The sequence below is a fragment of the Macaca thibetana genome, chromosome 2 (assembly GCF_024542745.1).
Source record: "Macaca thibetana thibetana isolate TM-01 chromosome 2, ASM2454274v1, whole genome shotgun sequence".
Classification (NCBI taxonomy): Eukaryota; Metazoa; Chordata; class Mammalia; order Primates; family Cercopithecidae; genus Macaca; species Macaca thibetana.
Genome location: NC_065579.1, coordinates 108099991 through 108112575, shown reverse-complemented (window position 1 = coordinate 108112575; position 12585 = coordinate 108099991). Strand labels below are relative to the sequence as shown.

At 45.2% G+C, this 12585-nt stretch overlaps 2 protein-coding genes across 16 annotated transcripts in view; one reads left to right on the top strand and one right to left on the bottom strand.

Moving 5' to 3' along the window:
- TKT (transketolase) overlaps window positions 1-12585 on the top strand; it is a 643634-nt gene that overhangs the window by 174008 nt on the left and 457041 nt on the right. The window lies entirely within an intron of this gene.
- Window positions 1-12585, bottom strand: part of CACNA1D (calcium voltage-gated channel subunit alpha1 D) — a 329318-nt gene that overhangs the window by 113125 nt on the left and 203608 nt on the right. The window lies entirely within an intron of this gene.

Sequence of the window (12585 nt, the reverse complement as noted above, 5' to 3'; positions counted from 1 at the left end):
CACTCAGGCAAGCCTGAGAGTCAGGCAGACGATTACCCAATTTTTATATGCGAGGAACCATCTGCATCTCCAACCGTGAGTTGTTACAGGAGCCAAGATATGTGAGTTAGAGATTTAGTAAGTACACTTAAAAGCTGCTAAGGAAGCAGGTGAGGTTACAGCAATGCAGTTTCTGCACACAGACCTTGAGATTCCGACACAGGTTACTTCTGTCTGCCTTCTTGCCTTCGTTCCGAGTCAAAGCCAGCGTGTCTTGTTCAGGGTCCTACCTCAATAACCCAACCCAACCTAACCCAACCAACGAACAGGGAAGTGACCTGCTTTCATAAAGCTAACTCCAGCCAGGCGCGGTGGCTCACGCCTGTAATCCCAGCACTTTGGGAACCCAAGGTGGGCGGATCATGAGGTCGTGAGTTCAAGACCAGCCTGGCCAACATGGCAAAACCCTGTCTCTATTAAAATATAAAAATTAGCTGGGCATGGTGGTACACGCCTGTAATCCCAGCTACTTGGGAGGCGGAGGCAGAAGAATTGCTTGAACCTGGGAGGCAGAGGTTGCAGTGAGCCAAGTTCGTGCCACTGCATTCCAGCCTGGGCAACAGAGCGAGACTCTATCTCCAAAAAACAACAACAACAAACTAACCCCATATTCACACCTCTCCCTTAACTCTAGGCTGTCGAGGGGCTGAACAGATGCTTGCACACCCAGTGACGTCAATACTTCAGATAAGAAACTGGAATCCTCACCAAGTGCCACCCTCTGCCCACAATTAGAAAGAATCCCACTCAGGTGGAGGTTGTGGTGAGCTGAGATTGCGCCATTGTACTCCAGCCTGGGCGAGAGAGAGATAGAGAGAGAGAAAGAAAGAGAGAGAGAGAGAAAGAAAGAGAAAGAGAGAAAGAAAGAGAGAGAGAGAGAGAGAGAGAAAGAAAAAGAAAAAAATAGGATCCCTCTCATTAATCCTAAATCACCCCACTTTTCAGACTCCCTGGAACCTATCCTTGGTCCTGTTAGGGCTGTCTGTCTCCACTCTATCCCCTGTGAATAAGGAAGGAGGCCAGGCTTTGTGGATCTAGAGGAGAGCAGGAGCCGATCTGAGCCCAGACATGTGCTCTGACCTCCCAGCCCAAAGAACACCTGTTGTCTCAAAGAAGTAAGGACTCAGTGTCTCACTGTTCACACATACCACAGCCTGAGAACTGTCTGGGGTTTCTAGGCCTCCAGGGATTCCCAACACATGGGAAATGCGTAACTCAGCTCTAGGTAAATTCACCAAATGACTCTCTGAACTCTGAAAAAGTCACACTCAATCCAGAATCACATCCCTGAGCATCAATAAGAGGGCTTGGAATGTCACGTGTCTTCAGGAAAATGAATTATATAAACTGTTTTCTTAAATACACCTCAAAGAAAAGTGGACCTTTGGTTTTATTATTCACCAAAAAAGTATCCTAGTACAAATCTGTTTGCATGTTTTGATTCTGAACTTAGCATACTAAATTCAGATGGTTACATACAAACAAGGTATTCTTACTTTGGGTCCATATCATATATGGGTTCTTGGGAAAAAATTATGAAGATAGTAAAAGAGTTACCCTGAGAAGCTTAAGGACATTCATCTTATAATGCATATAATTACATACATTATATACATTTTATAATGTATAATTATATAATTATATACATTTTATAATGTATAATTGTATACATTTTATAATGTATAATGTCCTTAAGCTTCTCAGGGTAACTCTTTTACTATCTTCGTAATTTTTTGTAATATTTTATGCATTTTTAACATTACAAATATAAAAATCCCATATCTAACAAGTTGCATCATTGTGGCACATTTTCAGCTGCTGGGACACGGTTAAGCAGGCATAAGTAAAACTCTACTCTGACTAAAATTCCTAAGAGTAAAAAACCCTGCCAAGTCCTGGTTTATGGCCCACTCACAATGATGGTCACTGTCACAAGAGCTCATATAACAAAGCTGCTGATATAGACCCTCTGAACTGATTTCAGACAGTTCTGAATGGCTGAATACTTAGCAGGAAGGTAATAATTATTGATGTGGACAGAGGTGAGGTTTATGCAGCAGAAATCTGTTGGCCACAGGGCAGTTTGGAGGAAGGGGGCAGGGAGGTGGAGTCCCTGTGATAAACACAGATAAAGCCTTGGCCCTCCTACACCACTCCAGTCTCTTCGTCTGAAGATCTGGCTTCTAGTCCTAGCTCTGTCACTGTTGTGTTCTGAGCTTCAGTTTCCTCCCTTCCAAACAGACACAACAATACCCGTTCTGCTGTTTCACAGGAATTAAGCAAGACATTCAGTAAGATGAGGCTTTGAAAACACAAAGAGCGGTATCAACGTGAAGTTCAAATGTATAATAGTTGTTGAATCCAGACATAAGAGAGAAATTTAAAAGGCAAATGGAAGAGCTTTCTCAAATATAAAAGGGAGAAAAATTAGCACTAGCTGTGAATGGGCTCTAAGCTGCCACAAACCCGTCAGGATTGGGAAACACACAGAAGGACACATGGGTCCCAAGGCTCAGAGTGACCACAACGAGCCGGCAAACCCACTGCCAATCCTATACACTATCTGCTCAGCTGAGGATAACCCATTCTCATCACAACCGACCCTCTGATCCTGAAAATCACACCTCAAGTCTGAGGCACCTTCTATGAAACTTCGCAATGATCGAAAAAAGTCACTCCACTTTGCAAAAGAATTCTTCATATTCTAAGAACCCTATCACTAACAGATTGTTTTACAAAGCTTATTTAATAAAGCTATTGGTAGAAACCAACAGACTTTTGCAAGTAACTAAAAATCCGACAACTGTTATATGCTAGGAGCCTTCTTGTTCCAAATCAGAATTTTGGTTATGGCGTGTCTGATCAAAAGATAAATAAGAAGTGCCTGGACCGAAAAAAAAAAATATATATATATATATATACACATATATATATACACACACACATATATATATACACATATATATACACATATATATACACACATATATATATATATGGTGTGCTACCCTTTGCATACAAAAAACTGGGAAATCAAATATGCATATTTCTCTTGGATGTATCTAAAAGAGCAGAAAACAAGGGATGGGTATGAATTAGGCCAAAGGAATCAAGGTTGGAGTGACACTCAAGTATATCTCTTTCTATAGTTTTGACTTTGGGAACCATGTTAATGTTCTTCACCTTAAATTTGTTTAAATTAAGTCAATAAGGATGAGATGAAGGGAAAATACCCCTAAACTGAAAGTGAATTGAAATAAACAAATCCGTAATTCAATGAATACCATAACCAGACTGAAGGAGAAAGACAAAACTAATTCAAATAGCTCAGGAATATTTGATGATATGCTCCCAGTCTTCGGCAGGATTGGAGTGAGGGATGAACTGCAAACAAACACTGAACTCCTTTTAGTAGCTTTGTTTTTTGTAGTGATGTGGATGAGACCATTCTGAAACTATCTTAGACATATTACAGGATTTAGCGAGTGAGTACATGTGCTAATGTTGCTGGGAGCCAGAGTTCTCGCTGTGGAAGGAGGGACACAGAAACATGGAACAGAGAAGAACCCTCTGGGGACAGACTGGAATTGAAGGTATAGGTGTGAACTGATGATTTCTAAAAGTTGTTTATTTTAAAGTCTGATTTCCAATGTCTGATTTTTAAGAGGTTGATATGTGAGTATATGTATCAATGTAAGTATGTGTACGAATATGTGTAAACAAATGCATATACTTCCCAGTTCTCTCTGTTGAAAGGATTTAGAAGCAAAGATGCTCTGGCAGGTACAAGCACACCTGGCACCCACATCTTGGTCTTTAATAACATTCCCTATTAAAAGGAACCAGGGGACTTTGGAGAAGTGGGTGATTCCAGAGCAAGGGTAGGGTAGGTACAAGATGAAGAAAATCAGGAAGTGCTCAAAAACAAAAACAAACCAAAACACATTATGGAGATATATCATAAGGATACAGGAGCTAGAGAAGTAGCTCCTACTAGCCAAATCTTAGGAAATCTGAGCACTGAAATAACTAAGGACAGTAATAAATTATAACATATTTTTAAAAATCAGTCCACATCCCTTATGGATAGACAACAAATGAAAAAGTAAATGAGGTAAAATTTAATATTAGGTAAACTGGAGAAAGGGGTACATGGATTATTCACTGTGCTATTTCTATTCTTGGAGTTGTTCTATATATTTGAAATTATTTCCAAATAGAAAACATTTGAATGCTTAGAAGATATAACTCTACTACTAACCAAATTCAAATTCATGTTGCTACATATTCATTTCAGCTTACCAGTTAGACTGTAAGCTCCTTGCAGGCAGGAATGGACAATGTTGTCCATTTCTCATGTATTTCTTCCCATGTTTCTATTTCCCCTTGGTGACACTTTATATAGGCATGCAGGAAGGCTATGTACAAAAAATTGTATCTAACAAAACAAGCCCTACTCCTACTCCTTCAGGAGGCCAGAATATGCCCCTATAGGACAGAAAGCCCATGACTGCTGGGATCGCCCAGAAGCATGAAATGAGTGCGCCCAAACCTAGACATATCATCTGGAACAGCCTCCACCGTCAGCTCGCCATTTTCCCTTATTGTGTTCAGGCCTCATGTGGTAGATCTTCTATCTCTAGGTCATTAAGATATTCTCTTGTATCTCCTGGTTGAGAAGCAATTACTCAGTAAGGAATCTCCCTAACAGCCTAACAGGACAGCTGCGAAGTGTCTTATGTAGGCCAGTCTGCACACACCCATTCCCCGGGCAGCCACAGGACCTGTGGCCAGAGCATTTCATCAGAGCTTGCTTCCCTCCCTGCTCCAGGTGACTACTGCAGACCCAGACTTCCCCCTGGTGGCATCCTACTCAAAATGCCTCACAGCTCCTCGTTGCCTCCCTCAAGGATCAAGGTCAGATGCTTCTGCCTGCCACTCAAGGCCTTCCAGCCTTCTCCCAAGTGCTATTCCAGTCTTATTCACCCATCCCGTAAATGCACACCTTATACTCTGGCCACACTCTTCTCAATTCTACAACCCTCTGAGCTTTTGTCTGCAGAATTCCATCCACCTGAGCAGCCTTCTCCCATCTTTGAATCCAGTGCACCTTTCAAGACCAAGCCCAAGTCTCATGCTTTTGGTGACATTCTCTGGCTTACCCCATCCAAATGCATTCTGCCTGCCTCTAATTCACCAGAAAACTCTACTCATTGAGCACCAAAACATGAATACATGTGTCCCCTACCCCAGGTGGCCCCCTGAGCATCGCATCCTAACCAGAGCCCAGAGCAACACCTTACCCCATCCCCACTGGTGAGTGACTATGGTGAGGCAGGGGCTGCTATCACCCTCTTGTATAGACACTGAGGCTCACAGCACTTGGACACACAAGGCCATGCAGCTGCTGAATCTACCCTGAGCACCTCAACACGATGCCTGGAAGGAAAAGCAGGAGCAAAGGAAAGGGAGAGTAGACACCAGGAGGATGAGGATCAAAACCAGGCTACAAGGCCAGACACAGTGGCTCATGCCTGAAATACCAACATTTTGGGAGGTGATGGTGGGAGGATGGCTTGAGGCCAGGAGTTCAAGACCAGCCTGGGCAACAGGGTGAGACCCCCTCTCTACAAAATACTTTTTTTTTTAAGTTAGCCAAGTGAAATGGCACGCACCTGCAGTCTCAGCTACTCAGGAGGCTGAGGCAGGAGGATCACCTGAGCCTGGGAGGTTGAGGCTGCAGTGAGCTGTGATTGTACCACTGCACTGCAGCCTGGGTGACAGAGAGAGACCTTGTCTCAAAAACAAACAAACAAAAAAACAAAAACAAAACAGGCTTCCTGTCAGTCCAGGAAGGGGCTTCAATACAAAACTAAGGAAGCTGGATTGCTTCTCTGTAGGCAAGGAGGAACCGACAGAAATTTGATACGACTCCTATCAGTTTTGGCAGGGGTTATGTGTGAAGAGAAAATGAAAATAAGAAGAAAATGGTGGTGAGGAAGACCAGAGACATTCAGTAAGCCCTGGGTGATGGGCTGGATTTAACATCAATACAAATGTGGTCAAAACACACTTCTCATGAAGCCCCAACTTTCTTACATGACTATTTGGAAAAACACCTATGAGGCCTGTCGCTGACCCCCAACCACCACCATGCTACGGTCACTGTCACCTCTGCCCTTTCCACACCAGTCCCCTGGGTCTAGCACACCAGTGTCATCATCACCCCGCATGTGGACCTTCCTTGTCAGGGCCCCGTGACACCCCATCTGCCACATGAACATTTCTTGTCCACCTGTTCAGGGAAGGAGGACAGGCTGGGCAGAGCAGGAGGAGGGATGGAGAAGAGAGGCTGGTCCCCAGTATCCAAAGGGCTGCCATATGAGAGAAGAAGCATGCCTGCTGAGGGCCTCAGGGCACAGGCACAAGTTTTGAAATAAGACAACTGATTTCAGCACAGTTGCTCTGTGACATAGCAACTTCCCCAGACAGGGATCCTCAGTAGAGATGGACTAATGACTCAGCAGCGACACCAGATCACAGCACGTTCTAACGACCTTTCAACTGCTGCTGCGACTCCAGCCTCCCCAGTGCCTCCTCCATGGGGACCTGACTGCTGTGACTTGGCCCCTTTTTTGTTGTCTATTTCTTTCCCTGGGCAATAGCCTGGCACCCTCTTGGACCTGGCAGCCAAGTAGTTTGGTGGCAATGACACCCAAGAAGCAGAAGGGCTGAGTGAGTTCATGAGAAATGGCTGCAGAGGGCTCTGACGGCAGAATAATGGTATGCGCCCCATACTCATCCAGCCCCTGAAAGACCTTTAGACAGAACAGACCAACACAGCAGAACAAGCCGAAGTCGTCTCTGAAACAAGCACAGCCTGAGCCCCCACCACCATATGCAGTCCTTCACCTGTGACTGCATCGCCCAGGGTCCCAGCAATAACCAACAGCAGCTTCAGCAGAAGATGAGCCTGCATGGCTGGGGTAAATGGGTTTGGGCGAAATGGCCTGAGTCTCTACCATGTCCCCTTCTCTAATAATAACAGAAAAAAAGCCCCTCATTTATTTAGATTGTTCCTGGAGTCCTGCAAATATCTTTACAATCACTGCCCCCAGAGCTGTTCACAACCTCAGTGTAAGAGGCAGGAGGAGGAATTTCACATCCATTTCACAAAGGCCAACACGGAGGCTCAACGAGGCATTGTTGCTGGCCCCACATCTACGCCCAGTCAACAGGACAACAGGGTTACTAACCAGGCTGCAAACCCCATGTCCCTTCCCTGGGGCTGTGACTCATGGGGAAGTCATGAGTCAGGACCAGGGAGGGAGGGCAGGGCAGAAAGCATAGCTCTGCTCATTACTGTACTCTGATTTTCCCTGAGAGCCCCAGCTCAGGAATAGAGAAAGGTGACAGCCCCCTTTCCGCTCATCTCTCCACCTGCTGTCCCTCACTCCCACTCAGTAAGCACCACTCCAGGGAGAGAACCCCCCGCCCCAGAACCAGCCAGCCTCCGTCTCAGGAGCCCCAGTGGAGCCCCCACGGGCTGGGCACATGCCCCATGCTCTGCAGAGAGGCCACCAGACACTGACATACCACAGGATTTACAGGCCCTGACATCTTGATCTCTGGGACCCCTGGCTCAGCCAGCAGTACTGGAGACAGCATGCCCAGGCTGCAGCCAGCCATCACACACAGACGGAGGTGCAGGTGGAATGGGACTGCCGCAGATGCAAGAGGACACACACAGTTTGCTGTGGGAACTTTTATTTCTTAAACGCCCCATAAAATAAATGGGCCACTGGAAGTCATCTTGATTTAGATATAGGATTTTTTTTTTCTTGGGTTGCAATGCTATCTGTTTTAATTAGGCCCACATAAAATTTAAACAAACAAAACAGTTTGATATTTACACACACATGCCAAAAAAAAAAAAAACCAACCCTTGAAACAAAACAAAAAACAACACAACCTTCATTGAAAACTGCCAAGAAAATCACTAGGGACTCAAATTTTTAGTAAAACAGAAGGCTCAGAAATTCAGAAAAAAACAAAGGCAACACTTAAAAAGGCAAAGAGAAGGGGGAAGTTGAAGAAGTAACCCACTGATTTTTATCAGGGGAGTCCAGCCTTCTTTAGACCTAAATTATTTCTTCTACGCAGACATAGAGGAAATGAAACAGAACGAAAACGTAGTTTGATTCAAAGAACCTTTTTGTTTAAATTTCTTAGAAAGCACAAAGGTTCAGTTTCTGTTCAAGGAAACTAGGAATTTTGTAAACAAAAATAATTAACAGCAATGTGTGATGTTTCACAATTAAAAAATTTTTAATCATTGGCACTGTCTCAGCTCATAGTTCATCAAAAGCATTGTATTTGTTCCAGTTTTCCCTCAACCATGAAAAGCTGGTGATCGCCAAAGGATGTTCCCTCTGCACGAGACCAATAGGCAGAGTGGGGTGGGGAGGGATTAGGAATGCAGCACCCCATAAATAAGACCTGCTCCTTTGCAGGTGATATCAGTCAGGGGAAGGCAGCTGGCCTGGGACAGTATTCTCCAGCAGCAGTCATGAAACACAGCTGCCAAGAAATGCATGGGAACTGCTGGTGGGCAAAAAGGATGAGAAAATGGGGGGCCCTTGTTTACACAACAAAATATGTTGAGGAAAAACATCTGATAATCACATTTCTATTTTTACTTTTATTTTTGAGACAGGGCCTGGGCTCTGTTGCCCAGGCTGGAGTGCAGTGGCACAACCTCCACCTCCTGGGTTCAAGTGATTCTTGTGCCTCAGCCTCCCAAGCAGCTGGAATTACAGGTGTGTGTGCTACCATGTCCAGCTAATTTTTTGTATTTTTAGTAGACAGGGTTTCTCTATGTTGGCCAGGGCGTCTCAAACTTCTGGTCTCAAGGGATCCACCCGCCTCAGCCTCCCAAAGTGCTGGGAATACAGGCGTGAGCCACTGTGCCCGGCCAGTGTTCTTGATGCTTTCATTGACATAAAAGACTGTGATGATATTTAAAACAGTTTTCATCTTTTGGGAGGATGAATCATTTTCACAGTTGGTGTTTCCTAGCTTTTAATAACTAGGTTGAGTTATCTGCCATGAACAGAACACAGGAATTAGCAGCTGGGCCACCCTGCACAGACCAAACCTAACTGTTTACATGTGGCACTTGCCCTGAGCAGGAGAGTGCGGTAGGGATGGAGTGAAGGAATGCACCATCTATCTGGTCATGTCAGATCTCTCCTGCCTCCTTTCTGACCTCTTCCCCCTTGAACTCTGGACGCCAGCCATCCTAAAGTTCACTCAGTTCCTCCAAGGCATGGAGCTTCTTCCACACGAGGCCACTGTGCATGCTGTTCCCTGCATGACCCTTCGTGCTCTTCCAGATACCATCCCACTCAGCTGGCTCAGGACATAAAGATTTTTCTCTACCTTAGAGTCCCCCAGATTAGAACCCTGCTTTTGTAGAATTTATTTCACAGTCCTGCAACTGATTATTCACTATTTTCTTTTACTTACCAGACTGTAAGCTCTGTGAAGGAGGGCCTGTGTCTGTCTTGTCTTTGTATACTGGTTCCTTATCACAAACCCCGGTCATTAGCAGTTGCTTGATAAAAATCATCTAAATAATTGCTTTCACAAGCATGGGTTTTACATTAATGAGGATTAAAGATGTGCAAGTTTGGGCTTTGTACTGGGTATTTGGCCACAGTGCATATGTAACTTCCATCACCTAAAACTATACCCATTGTGCCACTGATAAACAAAAACAAAAACAAGGAGTCTTGTATAAGCCTTAAATATATATATATATACACACACACACATATATAACATATACACATATATACATATATACACACACACAGAAATAAAGTATTTCAGGCATCTGAGTATGAAATATGCCTTCCTTTCACTGTATCTCCTTGTTTTGAGGACAGAAGAGCTTCTCTCTCCTTGAAGGGTTAGTTTCCATGGCTACCAAAGACATGCCAATGCTTCTAGTAGAAAATTTTTCCCAATGATGAGAATCCATGAAGGTTGCATGCTAAAAGTTACAGACTTTGTTTCAATCTTTTTAAAACTTAAACGTGTTTTAAGAGGTATTCTTCAATTGGGAGGCCAAGGCAGGCAGATCACCTGAGGTCAGGAGTTCAACACCAGCCTGGCCAACATGGGGAAACTCTGTTTCTACTAAAAATACAAAAATTAGCCAGGCATGGTGGTGTGTGTCTGTAATCCCAGCTACTCGGGAGGCTGAGGCAGGAGAATCTCTTGAACCCAGGAGGCAGAGGCTGCAGTGAGCTGAGATCACACCATTGCACTCCAAGAACAAGATTCCATCTCAAAAAAAAAAAAAAAGGAGGTATTCTTCTTCAAACCCATGGGCTCTCTTGTCTGCCATCACTCTCTGAATGAAAGAGATCACTTAATCATGTGAGCCAAACCAATATCATCACATATCTTCATGACAGGTTTCAAATACCGTTACTTAAGAAGTCACTTCATAAACACACCCTGCTAGACTTGTCAGATTCCAGTTTCCCAAGAAAAACTAAGGAAGATGTGCACATGAAGTCTGGCTTGGGAGGGTGGCAGAACCACCTAAAATGAACACGTCTGAAGGCACCAGCAACGGCAGGGCAACACAGTCTGCTGTGTGAAGGGCCTGGTTACACCGCCAGAATGAGCTCCAGGCTGGATCTGCTGTTCAGAGCTGCTAGGGGTTCCCACTGTGGAGTAGCAATGTGGACCCAAGGAAGGGGCTGAAATGGAACCCCCTACTGGCAGATCCCCAAAGCAGTCACTGTAGGAAACTCAGCCCAAATCCCTCTCGCAGGCCACGCAAGCCACCCTGTGAGCCGCATCGAGAGGGGAGAGGGATAGAGTAGCTCCCCGCCGCAGCGGGAGTGCCCACTGAAAGGCGTGGTGGGTGCGAAGTGCCTTCCCTGAGCACCCAGACTTAGCTGACGGAGAACAAGGGGCAGAGCACCACATCCCAGGGCCGGGCTCAGGGATTGAGAGGGATCGCTCAATCGATCCTCCAGCAACAGGACTCAAAAGGACCACCTGAGCTCGAATGAGACTTGTCCACAAGCAGATTCAGGAGGAAAAATAAAACAATTTCTCTGAAGCCTCTGTATCCCATTGTTCCACTCAGCATTGGGTAACTAATCTCAGGAAGAGAAAAACATTTAAAAAGGCTAAAGCATAGAGCTTAGGCTCTGGAGACAGATAGATTTAGATTTAATTCCTAGTTTAACTACTTACTAGCTGTGTAAATTTTGAGAAAATTGATAAGCCTCCCTGAGTCTTGATTTCCTCATCTGTAAACTGAGGCAAAGAACACTTACCCCATCAAAGTAGTGGAGAAGATTAAAATAAACTGAATAAAGCACAAAATTGTAAGCAATAAAAAAAATTCTGGCCGGGTGCAGTGGCTCATGCCTGTAATCCCAGGGCTTTGAGAAGCCAAGGCAGGAGGATAGCTTGAGGCCAGAACCCGAGACCAGCCAGGCAACATAGAGAGATCCTGTTTCTACAAAAAATATTTTAAAAATTAGCTGGGCATGGTGGCATATGCCTGCAGTCCCAGCTACTTGGGAGGGTGAAGGAGGAGGATTGCTTAAGCCCAGAAATTTGAGGCTGCAATGAGCTATGATCACACCATTGCACTGCAGCCTGAGTGACACAGCAAGACCTGTTTCTGTAAAAAATATTTTTAAAAGAAAAAAGAAAAATTCTCTCATACAATCCACATCCCCAGACTTGACAATCAAAATCCAGAGACCTCTTCTGAGAGGCACGAGCCACAACAAACTACCACATCTGTACCTTCCATCTCCACCTCTGCACCTCCGCGCAGACCCCATCCCTGCAGCCCCCAGCCCCCGGGCTCTCCTAACTCCACTACACTCTGGGAGGTGCCAGCTTTACCTTCCAGGCACAGCTGTCAACCATCACCTTATTTCAAACACTCTGACGGCTCCCACAGCCTAAAGAAAAAAAACCAACCCTGCCTCCCTCAGTGGGTATTCCCAACTCCACATCCGCCCTGCCCACTGCTCACCAGCCAGCACCGAGCACCCTGGCAGCCTCACCATTGCACTCACTGGTTCCAACAGGCAGGAGGCACCAGGTCCCACTCTCCTGACAACTTGCTTCTTTTCTTTACCATCCTAACGAATCCTGTCCATCCTTCAATGCCCAACTGGAGCCCAGCTTCCTCGGGTGAGGCCCTCTGACTTGCCAACTCTCTGCTGTGCTCCTAGGGCATACTGATAGGTACAGATTTGATGCTAAAACATCCTTGACTGATAGCCGAAGGGGGAGAGAGTGCAGCTGCTGGAATCCACACTGGACCCTGGAATTCTTGACATGTGTCTGTGGGTCTGTTGGTAAGTAATAGCTCATGACTCAAGGATAGGTGGGCCTCTGGGGACACTACACCTCTCGGCAGGTGGTGTGCTCTCACCCACTGACTTAAAATCCTTCAGATGCAGTAAGGGTCTCCAGGACTCAGAGGCCCAAAGCTGC